The 12,011-nt window shown below is 41.2% G+C and overlaps 1 long non-coding RNA gene across 3 annotated transcripts in view; it reads right to left on the bottom strand.

Annotated features, from left to right (window-relative positions):
- Positions 1–12,011, bottom strand: part of LOC115020491 (uncharacterized) — a 152,089-nt gene that overhangs the window by 122,934 nt on the left and 17,144 nt on the right. For all 3 annotated transcript variants that reach the window (XR_003833583.1, XR_003833581.1, XR_003833582.1), the window contains exon 2: positions 8,123–8,193. This is a non-coding gene — a long non-coding RNA (uncharacterized LOC115020491). The remainder of the gene's footprint in view (positions 1–8,122; positions 8,194–12,011) is intronic.

Raw genomic sequence — 12,011 nt, 5'->3', positions numbered from 1 at the left:
GCAAAATGTTAAAATATGCAACCACTATCACAAAAAATACATTAACCCATGAATGATATTGTGTACGAGACGAGAGGGATAGAGACAGAAAGGAAGAGGAACACAGAGGGAGAAGAGAAAAAGTAGAGGGGCACAGAGTTAGGGGGAGTAAAGCTCAGGAGGAGGAGCGATGAATTCCCAAAACTAATCTGAGTATAATCAGGGCACTGCCCCAGTGTCCTAACCCCGTCTACACACACATACACACACACACGCAAGAACACTTCTGCCTACCCATAACCCCCAGTGTGTGGGCGGTGGTGTTCCCCTGACCCACTTAACACATCTGGGTCAGCTGTATTCAACCACCAGCTCACACACACAAGGCTAGCCAGGTACATTAAGACAAATGAACACACACACACACACAGGTTCAAATGAGGCAGAGGGGCTTGAGTTTGTCTCCACTACTCTTGTGAAGTATGATAAAAATGTAAATAAGATGGCCGTCATTAGTGGAAAAGCAGTACACCTGTGACACAAAGGTGCTGTTACGTGGTAAACATCAGCATTGTTTGACATCCAGAGTCCAGCATTTACCAAGGTTCCTCTGAACATTTATCCAGGCTGAAATACCATCAGACTCTTCTAAAAGCTGGAGCTGGAGCAGGGGCCTTATACACTTCACACTTCACCGTATATAAAGAGCACTGTGAGACAAACACCTTGGAGAGCAAAAAGGTTGTCTCGCTAGTTGTAGTGCTGGATGTAAACTAGCAAGTTTTTTTGGCGCGGAGGGGCCTTTTTGCTGAGGCAGGAAGCGAGAAAAGGTCACATGAAGAGATCGGTTAGGCTCTTTAAACGCAGGGGTAGTACTGCCTGTATCGCTTCCAAAAATAAAAAAGGAAAAAGGAAAAAAATACTTTTGAAGTGTGTTTGTGTTTGAGGCGAGGGAGCAAAGGTGTGCTTTTGCGTTTGAGGCGAAAGGCAGTAGTATCTTCAGCATGTGTTTGAGTGTGAGCATGTGTGTGTGCGTGGAAGTCCCGCTTGCCAGTTTTAAAAACCATCCGTAGCCCAGGTAAATGGCATGCTGTCCTCTGCACATGCCCGGTGGCTTTCTCTTTCTCTTCACAGGGAGGAGTTCAGAGGGCCAGTTAGCACCGTTCACAGCAAACCCTGAGGCTTCACTCAAACACACACACATACACTCACACACACTCTGAAATTCATGCACAAAGATTTCTTTGAGCACATACACAAGGCCACAAACACATTCACACATGCTCAGAAGCTCTCGTAAATTCATGCAGCGGCAGCAGTTGTACATGCATACACACACATGTGCACACACACATTCAGTTGGCCCGTAGCTACAGTGTTCAAACAGGCATGATATTGAAATCCAGCAGTAGGGAGAACAGTGGGTTTTGCTGTGGTCTATAGCAGGTTATTGATCAAGGTTAGTTTACTGTGAAAACTCTGCCTGTGCCAAGGGCCATTCACACCAGAGGTGTTTGTGTGTGTGTGTGTGTGTGTGTGTGTGTGTGTGTGTGTGTGTGTGTGTGTGTGTGTGTGTGTGTGTGTGTGTGTGTGTGTAGGATCTTTTGTTTACAGACACAAGAGTGCAGATGTCAGTATGTAGGTGTAAGCGTGTGTTGGAGTGTATTTTTGAACATGTTGAAAGTGTTTTTATCAGCAAACAAATGAGCTTGTTTTTCTTCAGACTATGTGTATAAAAAATCTAATTCAACCAATATGGACAGATGTACGGCTTCATCAGTACACATCAGTGGCCCCTGTGAGGAATTTTGTGTAAAAATCATCAGGCAAGGGTGCAAAGGGCGGTCTATGGGAAGTGGTGCCTATTCTGTTATTGGCCAAAATACATAAAATGACGTCCTCCCTAACCAATCAAAACCCAGAATACATTATTCACGTTGCGCTGGTCCAATGATCATTTCCAAATTCTCGTCTTATATTCTCTACCACTGTATTGTACTGAGTGTGATGGATTGGCATTAAAGGATAGATAGATTCATACAGTACCATATTAGTATATATCTATATCTATATATATATAGATATAGATATATAGATATATATATAGATATATATATATCTATATATATATATATATTAGTATTGTTTATTCTTTTTTTGAACATAAGAAAGTAGAGAACAGCAGTCCAACTAGTGTAAAATAAGATAATGCAGTGGGTTGGTTTTCTTTCTGTCCTCCCCAATTTTTTATATATACATCAATATATATATGTATATACATATACTGTATGTATGATGTCATGATGCTAAACCATGCATGTGTTATCTAATCTACTCATTCTAATCCTAAAATACAAAATTGTGTTTGCAATATATATTTCTTACGTAATACTATGACGTTATATATACAGTATATATCTATATATATATATATATATATATATATATATATATATATATAGATATATATATATAGATATATATATAGATATATATATATAGATATATATATAGATATATATCTATATCTATATATAATATATATAATATATTCCTGTATATTTCTTCGGTACAGAAATGTCCTGTAACTTCTACGACAATACAAACAAACTGTATTTAAGATAAGCCTCATTTATGAGGCTTAAATTTAAAGCCAAACTATATATAATTGGTCTTTAAAATGAAAAAAGATAAAGCTCAGAATTATTTGTGATCTTGAGTGTGGTTGTTTGCTTCATGATGATAACCTTCTGCGTGTCTACCAGATAGTGTGCCTCAACACTGTTTATATATCACAAAGCACAAAACCTATTTGTCCCCAACATGGCAGAAAAGGTCTATGAAACCAAGATTACAAATAATTCCATTTTGAAATGACATTTAATCATGAGGCTGAGAATGCTGTAACAAGTCTCAGTGAAGTCTTTGTGGTGCTGTGAGTCGACTCCAGAGTTCAGTTGTGAGCTTTACAAGCAGAGAGAGGTTCTTTTTCACTGGCGGTGTGGGACTACTCGTGGTTTTTCATGTTCTGTAGAACTACAAAACTTGGCTGCTACACTGCTAATCTCTCTAACACATACAGTACAGAAACACACACACACACACACACACACACACACACACACACACACACACACACACTAGTGCGTCAAAGTTTCTGCAGCTCTATGTATGAAATGTGTTACTTAATCTATTCAGGGTCTAAGAGGCCTGGCATCAAACAACCTTAATATGGAGATTCAACACAAACACCCACTCACACCTATATACACATCCACATACAAGTGTGTGAAGCAAAAGGGGTAGTCCTGTATTCTCTCACACACGCAGTCAAAATAGGGTAAAAGTGTACAACTCATACATGTTTGAGTTCATTGACAGACACACACAACCTCATACATACACATGCATCGTCTTCACAGGAATACATATGCAGCCTGCTTTTTTCTTCATCAAATGGCAGAAAGTAAAAGTTGTGACCTCCTCTATGTCTCTTTTTTTCACTTCATCTCTTCTCGTACTCTGTGTTTTTCCAACACCCTGTTTCTCATCCATTCACTTTATTACAGCAAAAGTCTTGACGCAGCTCCGCCATTTCTTCTTCTTCACTGCATAGTTACATTTTAATGTGTAGGCTAGCAACTGTGACGCAAGCAGCAGTGTTCACATACTCGCCTGCGTACTTTGTGTGCACCTGGAGGATTAATAGGTATATCAGCCCAGGAGTATCTTTCTTGATTACTTTTAATTTTGTACAACCTGAACATAACATAACTTGCTCAGACTCTGCGTACCCCCCCTCACCCCTATGTGCTTAATTGCATCTTGCATACATTGCGTTAATCTTTTAGGAAGCGTTTTTGATATCTAGGTTTTGTTCAGTTTGCTTAACATGTCAGCTGACCATCGGGCCAACACCCCCAAAACCTTTCTTCTTTAACCCTGAAATCACAACTCCGACACCAGACTACTGTACTTGTGTAAATGACGAACAGCCAAAAATGTCCTCACTTCGCCAGAATGCCGTCCCTCTGAAGGTCTAAAATCTTAAATTGAAGGATAGGAGTGCTTGAACAAACAGACACACGCGCATACACACATACAATCCCTCCATCCCCTCTCTTTCCTCCCTCCTCTGTCCGGTCAGTGTAATGGATGGTGAATCTGTTGCTTACTCATGCATACAGCTGACAAATTGTCCCTCTCCGAGCACGGCCCCGCCGCTGTGTGATTTGTGAAAGACGGGACGCGACAGGATGAGTCGGCAGCTCAGATTGAAAAAGGGCACCAAGGATACAGACAAACTAGTCTGAAAAGGAGCATTTGAAGAAAATTATATATCTGAGGGTTTACAGGCCGCTCGGGTGTGGATGAGCTGCTTCTGAGTGTGAGTGTATGTATGCCTGAGGAAGATTAGAAATATGTGACACACGTTTTAGCAATGACCTTGCTGTGTAGTGGACTCTGAGAATGTTCCTCTAGTATATGTGTATGGTGGTATATAAATTCAGACAAAAAGCTTCACCAATAAAAGCAGAATCTCTCAGGTTCACAAGAGCCACAAATGTGTATAGTAGGCAGTAATCTGAATTTATTTGACTGCTTTTAGCTGTGAGATAGCCCACATAATGTGTTCCAGTCAATGTTTAGGGTGTGTAATGTGACCAACATACAGTCCAGCCGTCCTTGTTTATAGTATAATATAACCCACATAAGACTCACTGCTCCCTGGAGCTAATATATTATTGTTATCATTATTATTATTATTATATTCTTCCCAGCAGATTCCACTGTACTGGGAGTTTAGTGTATTTGATCCCTGTTGATTTCTCTTATAAACTACATAGAAGTTTGTGTGACCATAAAACACAAGAGTGCCATGTCATGTTTTATTGTGTGGTTATAAAGTCTGTATGAATTATGTTATGTTAAGTTTGTTTCATGGTAATTAATGTTGTACCGCTGGTCAAAAATGGCTGGCCCATTATATCTGATTATAAATCCATAATAATAATATATACTGTATATTATCATCGAATGACGTGTTGGATTGTTTTATCAATGTTCCTGCGAACGTTACAAGTTTTGAGCTTTTACTCGCTGTTCGTGGCCGGAAGGCTGTCGGGCTTATTAACCAGACTCATACAAATTCAGGAAAAAAAGTGTAATGCATGGATTATATTGTCTATAACAAATAATCAAATTAAACATATTAAGATATGTATCACAGACTATTTGGACTATAAGGACATTTGTGACATTTTACAAACAGTGGCACAAAATAACCTGTTGTGATCCCGCTCATATTTCCAAATGAATATCTGAACAAATCAAAGGTGGAAATGTGGCATAATTAACTTGATTTTTAGGGCCAATCCGAGTCTTAGTTCATCCATTCCACTTTCGAGTTGGTTGGGTAGTGGAATAGCCTTACGGTCCTCGATGGGTTAGCTTAGCTCCCGTCTCGGCTCTCCTCCCGGGGCAGTCTCACCGCTGTCGGTGGCACCTGGTCTTGCCGGTCCGGTCGGAAGATGCTGTTGGCCGTGACTATCTCAAGATCCGCTGCACTTAATCTAATCCCTGTGCCTCCTTCTTAGATGCTGATGGGTGTATCTCTATCATAGGCCATACATGCTCCACTAACAAAGACGAAAAGACTACAAATTAAAACAAAAAGGCAGCGAAGTTCATGGGAGCTACTAGCTGCCGTCATACATACAGACCTAACCTCAATGACAAAGGAATAAGAAGCCAGTGTTGTGTATGATATGAGATTAGTTTTTCTTGCGAATACACATTGTGGTGAGAATAGGAGGTGTAGAGTTTTGTAATTGTAATCACCAGAGCCTGGAGTTGGGACTCACACGAGACATTTACCAAGTCAAGAATCCCTACAGCGTTGCTTTAAAGTTGGCACACATCACATTAAGAAATGTTAAGTCTATAAGAAAAATATAAACGAAAAATGTAAAAGTGCGTGAGTGTGACAAGGATTTTAATGTTCAAAACTGAACACATATATAATCAAATCATTTATAGATGTTCATATGTAGGTAGAATAAATATTTTTTTATGTAGCAGACTGTGTAGGGGGTTCAAAGTAATAACAAAAACACTGCAACAACGTTCAAATGGCAAGACGTGATACACAGTCGTGACTCGGTGCTGTGAGAATAATCACACACGCTTTTCATCCAACCAATAACAAGCACATGCTCCTAATGCGAACCTTAAAATCACAAAGCAGCACAGCAGAGCTTTCATACGTTTTATGACAAGCCACCAGCCATTAGGAGGAAATAAAAAAAAGTATATCAAAGATGAAAAGACAAAGAAAATTAAGGAGCAAAGGTACATAGGGGCAGGAGGGGGCGTGAAGGGACCTTCGCTAATTCAGAACACTAGACGAAGTGTTGTGCCAAGTCTGCCTGCCTCAACTCTCTCACCCCCCACTCCCACCCAACCCTCTCTCTTTCAAAGGACCATGGGGAGGCTGCAGCTTTCTAGTCATAAACATCTCGCGGGTAGGTCTGCACTGGGCCTTTGCCACGTTACACATTTGCTTATATGAGAAAAAAAAGAAATTCTGGCACAAAATCTAGTTCTCTCCCTTTTCTCTCCCTCTCTCATTCTCTGTCTGATCATTCCTCGAGGCCAGAGTTGAGGCTGTGATAGAGATTAGGACAGCAGCGCTACTGACAAGGCAGCTAAATCTACGCCGGCTAAAAAAACCTGGCAGTAGTAGTGTTTGGGAAAGGACTGTTTAAAAAGAAGCAGAGAGGGGCTTTGACTAATAGTGAGGACAGAGACGAGGAGCTGGGTCAGGAAATGGAGCATATTGTACCGGGCCAAATGGTTGATTGGGGAGACTGATCAGTTATGATTTAAGGCAGATGTAGGGCTCTCGCATGGCTGATTTAGGTCTATAAAAGAGTGTGTGTGCTTGTGCGCCTAGCAAGTACATCTGCATGTGTGGCTGACTACACAATCTGTGTACATAGGAGGGTGTCAGTGCTGCGCAGCCCATAGGGACTCACGCAGACAAACACTTGCAAAATGCTGAATTCACAAAACCTCTTTACCACTTTACCACGGCCAAACCACACGGCACCAATCGCCACTATCAGACACAATATGCTGCCCATATGCCTGTGATGGCATCCAGATGAGTCGAATGGAGGGAACTACATGGCAGGGAGCCATGTAGGGTCTGATTAAAACCACTCAGGTCCGGCTCGCTGTGGTTCAGCAGGAGGATTTCCTATCCACTGGACATCTATAAAAAGTACTAACTTTTTTCCAAATTGAGAAAAAAGGTCAGCCTGCCTCTCATTCCCCTCAGTTGAATTCATTCATTGTTAATTCCAGTTTATTTCGATTTGGCACTTACATTTGTACTGTGTCTGTTGCCACATTTTTTATCAGTTATGATAAAATTGTATTGACAATTGTTGAGACCTGGGAACACATCGCTAAAACAATCAGTCCGACAATCAGACAGGAAGTAAACAAGCCAGCAGTTTAGCCAGATTACCTAAACCCTTAATCTGGAGGTAAAACCAAAAATTGATGAAGTAAAATGTTGGTAATAATCTCTCATTGCCAAGGCTGGATTACAAACCATCCATTATCAATGCAGACAGGTCCTGTAATATTATTATCAAATATACCTTGTCTTGTCTTTATTGTTTTAGTTAATAATGGGCTCGCATTATGCACATTGCTAATAGGGTTTAAGCAAATTACAGGAAGATTACTAAAATATTGCAAAAAAGTTGATGTGGGAGATCAGTAGGGGCCTAATAGCACATCTTTGCACTGGGCATCACTAACTTAATATGGTCATGCTCATTGGACAGAAAGATTGTATCTGCACAACTCCTGTAAATTCGGTGTTGAATCAGAGAGTCGGTCTTTACACCTAATTCTCTTTAGTTTTCTCTTTCAAACAAGTCATCCATGGGCCTGTTTAAAACCTGTTTACTGTTTGTTTTCCGCTCAACGTCTTTTTGGCAATGTCACCCTGTTCCCAGATCTCAGCAATTAATTTATACAGTGCAATGTCATTAACACTCATCATAATGTTTGCTGAAAGAACGAGCATGAAAGTTCATACTTGGAAATAGTTTTTTGATCCACTTACTTTCTATTTTTCAGAGCTTTCAATCCAATCTCATCTCAAACTCCAGCGCTGACACGGACCATGAGATGTGCCTGAAAGCAAAAGAAGGAAAAAGTTAGTAAGTGGCCCCTCACAAGAATGTTTTTGACTACTGACCCAAGGTGTAATTTACTGCAGTGACTGTTTATCTGAATCAGTATTGCTATATGCAAAGTGTAAGTCAAGATCATTTGGTTTGAAAACATTTATTATACAATAAAACACAGCAGCAATTTCAATGATAATGTAAAACAAATGCAGCTCTGCAGATCATTCAAAAGCAAAGTCAAACCACTCTAATAATTATTCTTTGAGTACTGCAAGTGTGTTTCTATGTGTGTGTTGTTTCTCTTGCTAGATTGTGTATTGTTACTCTTTGTGAGTCTCTGCGTCTCTACACCCACCACCTCACAGTTGTAGATTAGGACGCTTAGCGCTCACCACGGGGCGAGCTAATCACCAAGGAACGCAAGGGGTTGGGGGGGGGGGCAAGAGAGAGAGAGAGAGACAGAGGGAGAGAGAGAAAAGAAAGGGGAGTAGTGCTTAACTGCCCCCCACCTCCCCACCCAACCATCCGACCCCCACCAATCCCGCCCCCGTACTGCCCGCGGGGCACCGTCACGGTGACAGCGGTGTGACAGTAATCTTCCAGTGAGACTTTTCTGTTTTTTCATTCTTTCTTTTTCTATTTTTTAATGGGGGGGTTAAGAGAGGGAATGGCGAGGGGAAGGAGGGGGGGGGGGGTTATTGTCACCCCCCTCCACACACACAACACCCAGAGGTACCGTGACACTTAGAGGATTGCCCCCGGAGAAGACAACAACACGACGGCACAATGCCGAGCGTTGCCGGCACCAGCACAGCCAGCCAGGAGCACAGAGATGCCTTCCCTCCCTCGCCTCTAAAAATACTTCAACACAATGCATCTGATAATAGGTTTATGCAATGATGCACCGGCGCCTAGTAATGTATCCACCCCAACATCACCCACCACCACCACCAAGTGAAAAGAGGGGGACTGGAGCACACTGATTTATTTGCAGCCTTTAATAGTGCAAACTGCCTAACATTTCAAACTACTGCAGCTTCATCAGAGTCAAAATGGACAAAGACATAATACATACACTGATGATTGGTTCTGATGAAGACGTGCTGTAGTGATGTCGTTTGTCTGTTAAAGGTTACAAATCAATCATTGTGCTTCAGTCCCTCTTTTTCCCTTGGAAGTTTACTGTGCTCTAACCTAATTCAGCTAAATACTGCTGGAAAACACAGAATGTTAACTTACGTTTTGTCTTAGATGTAAATGTCAATCATATCTCAAGGCCAAAATTAGGATGTCAGGTTGGGGTTTAAATGCTAAGACTGGTACATATTCATATTTTTCCTGCTGTCAACAAATCCCCTGACTGAACTGGGACTCAGCCCCAAGCCCATTGATTCCCACTTAAATATTTAAAAATGGATTACAAAGATATAGTTTTGTTAAGAAAAGGCTCACATACCGCCAGCTGGGCACGATAGTTTTTAACAAACCTTACAAAAAGCAAAAAAGGGGTAAAAAGTGCATTTGTTGGGGACTATTTCCACGTGTGGATTCATACACGTGTTGTGGACTAAGTCATTACGGGAGCAAGACGTACAAGAAATGTTATGATAGGTCGGACCTAACATCTAGCACAGAGTGTGTGTAATGAAGGAACATGTCACAGTGTAGAAGTGTGGCTCTGAGAGGAGTAAGCTACACAATGGGCTTCCTGTTAGTACGGTCAATTCATTGTTACTTTTGGTCTTTTCCTTAAATTTGCTGACAGTAAGAAAAACATATATCCTTTAAATAGTACTGCTGTGTGAAAGTGAGAAAACAAATGACAGAGGTCACAACCTTTAGCCACAGTTGATCGCAAAACCACCTGTTTAATCTAAGTTATTCTCTATGCTTGTTTGAATTGGCGCACACGTAAGAATTTATCTCCTTATTGAGCACAATGAGGAGCAATGTGTCTACGCATGTGTCAGTAAGCAGAAGGTAGCACTCCAGACAATAGGAAAAGAGCCAGATTTAAGAGCATTGTCGCTTGGTGTGCGCCAAGCATCTCCATAAATCCTAATACACAGTCATTCCCTGTGGAACCGGGGGAAAAAGAAAGGCAAAGAAAGGGAGGGAACGAATGCATTTTCTTCTTATCTATCTGTCTTTCACTCTCTTTCCCCAGTGAGAGAGACAGAAGGGAATAAATGGCTCCCCTCTCCTCTCCTCTCTCCTCGGTGTGGGCTGACAGCGCAGCAGATGGTGGTTTAAGCAGTGAATTTATGAGCGCCACAATCTTAATGTTGCAGAAAGAAAAGAAAAGGACTCGCATCAAACGCCACTGACAAATGCACTTGCTAATATTAATGCACTCCTCATTCATCCAATATGCTGCCTAATTGCTTTTCTGTACACAGTAATATGGCACCTGCTGCTCAAGTCCGGCGCTTGCGTCAGGAGAGGGGAGATCGTGCAGGGGGGAGGACGGGGAAGGTAGAGACGTGGAAGTAGAGAGAGATGAGAGAGAAAGTGTCTCTCGCTCTCTCTCGCTCTCTTTTTGTCTTTCTCTCGCCCCTTTTTTCTGTGATGAATGCAAGGCTGTGTATCATGCGCCAGACCTGTCAGTGTTCCTAATTAAAATTTTATACTTACAGGCTCAGGGAAAAAAGGTGGAAAGCACTCAGTAAACAATCAGTTATGAGAGGAGCGGAAGGGAGAGGCCATCACACACACACTCGCACGGTACGACACACTGAGGCACACACAATCCAATTTTAAGTACAGCATCATATAGTGAAAATCTGTGGACTTTATTAGAGCGTAACAAGGCCATCTTGCCTGTAGATCAAGCCCGTATCCAAAAGGGCCTGAAAAGCTGCGAGCCGCCCACCTTTGCTGCAGAAAGAAAACTCTTTCATGGGCTCTTGTGGACATGCCAAATGTAATAAAAGCACAAAGGCTGTTGGGCTCCATGGCTATGTCACCTTCAAAGTATCAGTGACTAAAGTGGTTTCACAGAAATGTTGGACGGAGCCAAAAACTTCAAACGTGTCATAAATGTATTTTCGACTAGTCCTGGGTAGTACAGTAGTCACTAGTAGCAGCGCTGATATTCATTGTGCACGGAGATAGGAATCAGTGCAAGCTCATCATTAAACATTAAAAAGAATATTTCAATCAAAACTCAATTAAAAACAATCAATACCGTATGATTGTTCATGTATTATGAATTATTCAGAGCTGATATCTTGCACATTATCCCCATCATGTTGTAAAAGCACCTTCACTGCATTACCAGAGGCTTCCTTTTTCCTGCTATCAACTTACTTTTGTGTTATAATTAGTATTTTTCACACTTTATATTTATTGGTCTGACTTTAAAAAGTCAGATTTCAGTGGAAAAATCATTCTAGTGCTTTGCATCATGTTTGGGGTCCATCTGGGGCCCCGTGTTAGCCCCCTATAGCCCCACCATTATCTGCCCTCCAGCTGCTGTTAAATGCACTAAATTGTAAAATAATGAGTTTGTAAATTGCAAGCAATTACGGATGCAAATTAAATAAATCCTCTAAACTATAGATTGTCCTTTCTCCTCACATCAACACTTAATTGATGCATGTTTGATGGAGAGTAGCAGGTATTTCCTTGAGTGGTGGGATGAGAAACTGAAAATGCATTTTGTTGTTTGAGGCGTGAGAGGCTGTAAAAAGATGAATAGTGAATTGATGGAACAGAGTGCACCAGTTATGAAATGAGAGGTGCAGTATGCATCGCTGGTTGCTTGGTGAATGATCAATGCATGTGATGAAGGAGTGCAGTAAATGAAATCATGAATGGCAA

The sequence above is a fragment of the Cottoperca gobio genome, chromosome 15 (assembly GCF_900634415.1).
Source record: "Cottoperca gobio chromosome 15, fCotGob3.1, whole genome shotgun sequence".
In the NCBI taxonomy this organism is placed as follows: Eukaryota; Metazoa; Chordata; class Actinopteri; order Perciformes; family Bovichtidae; genus Cottoperca; species Cottoperca gobio.
This window is presented reverse-complemented; position numbering and strand designations above follow the sequence as displayed.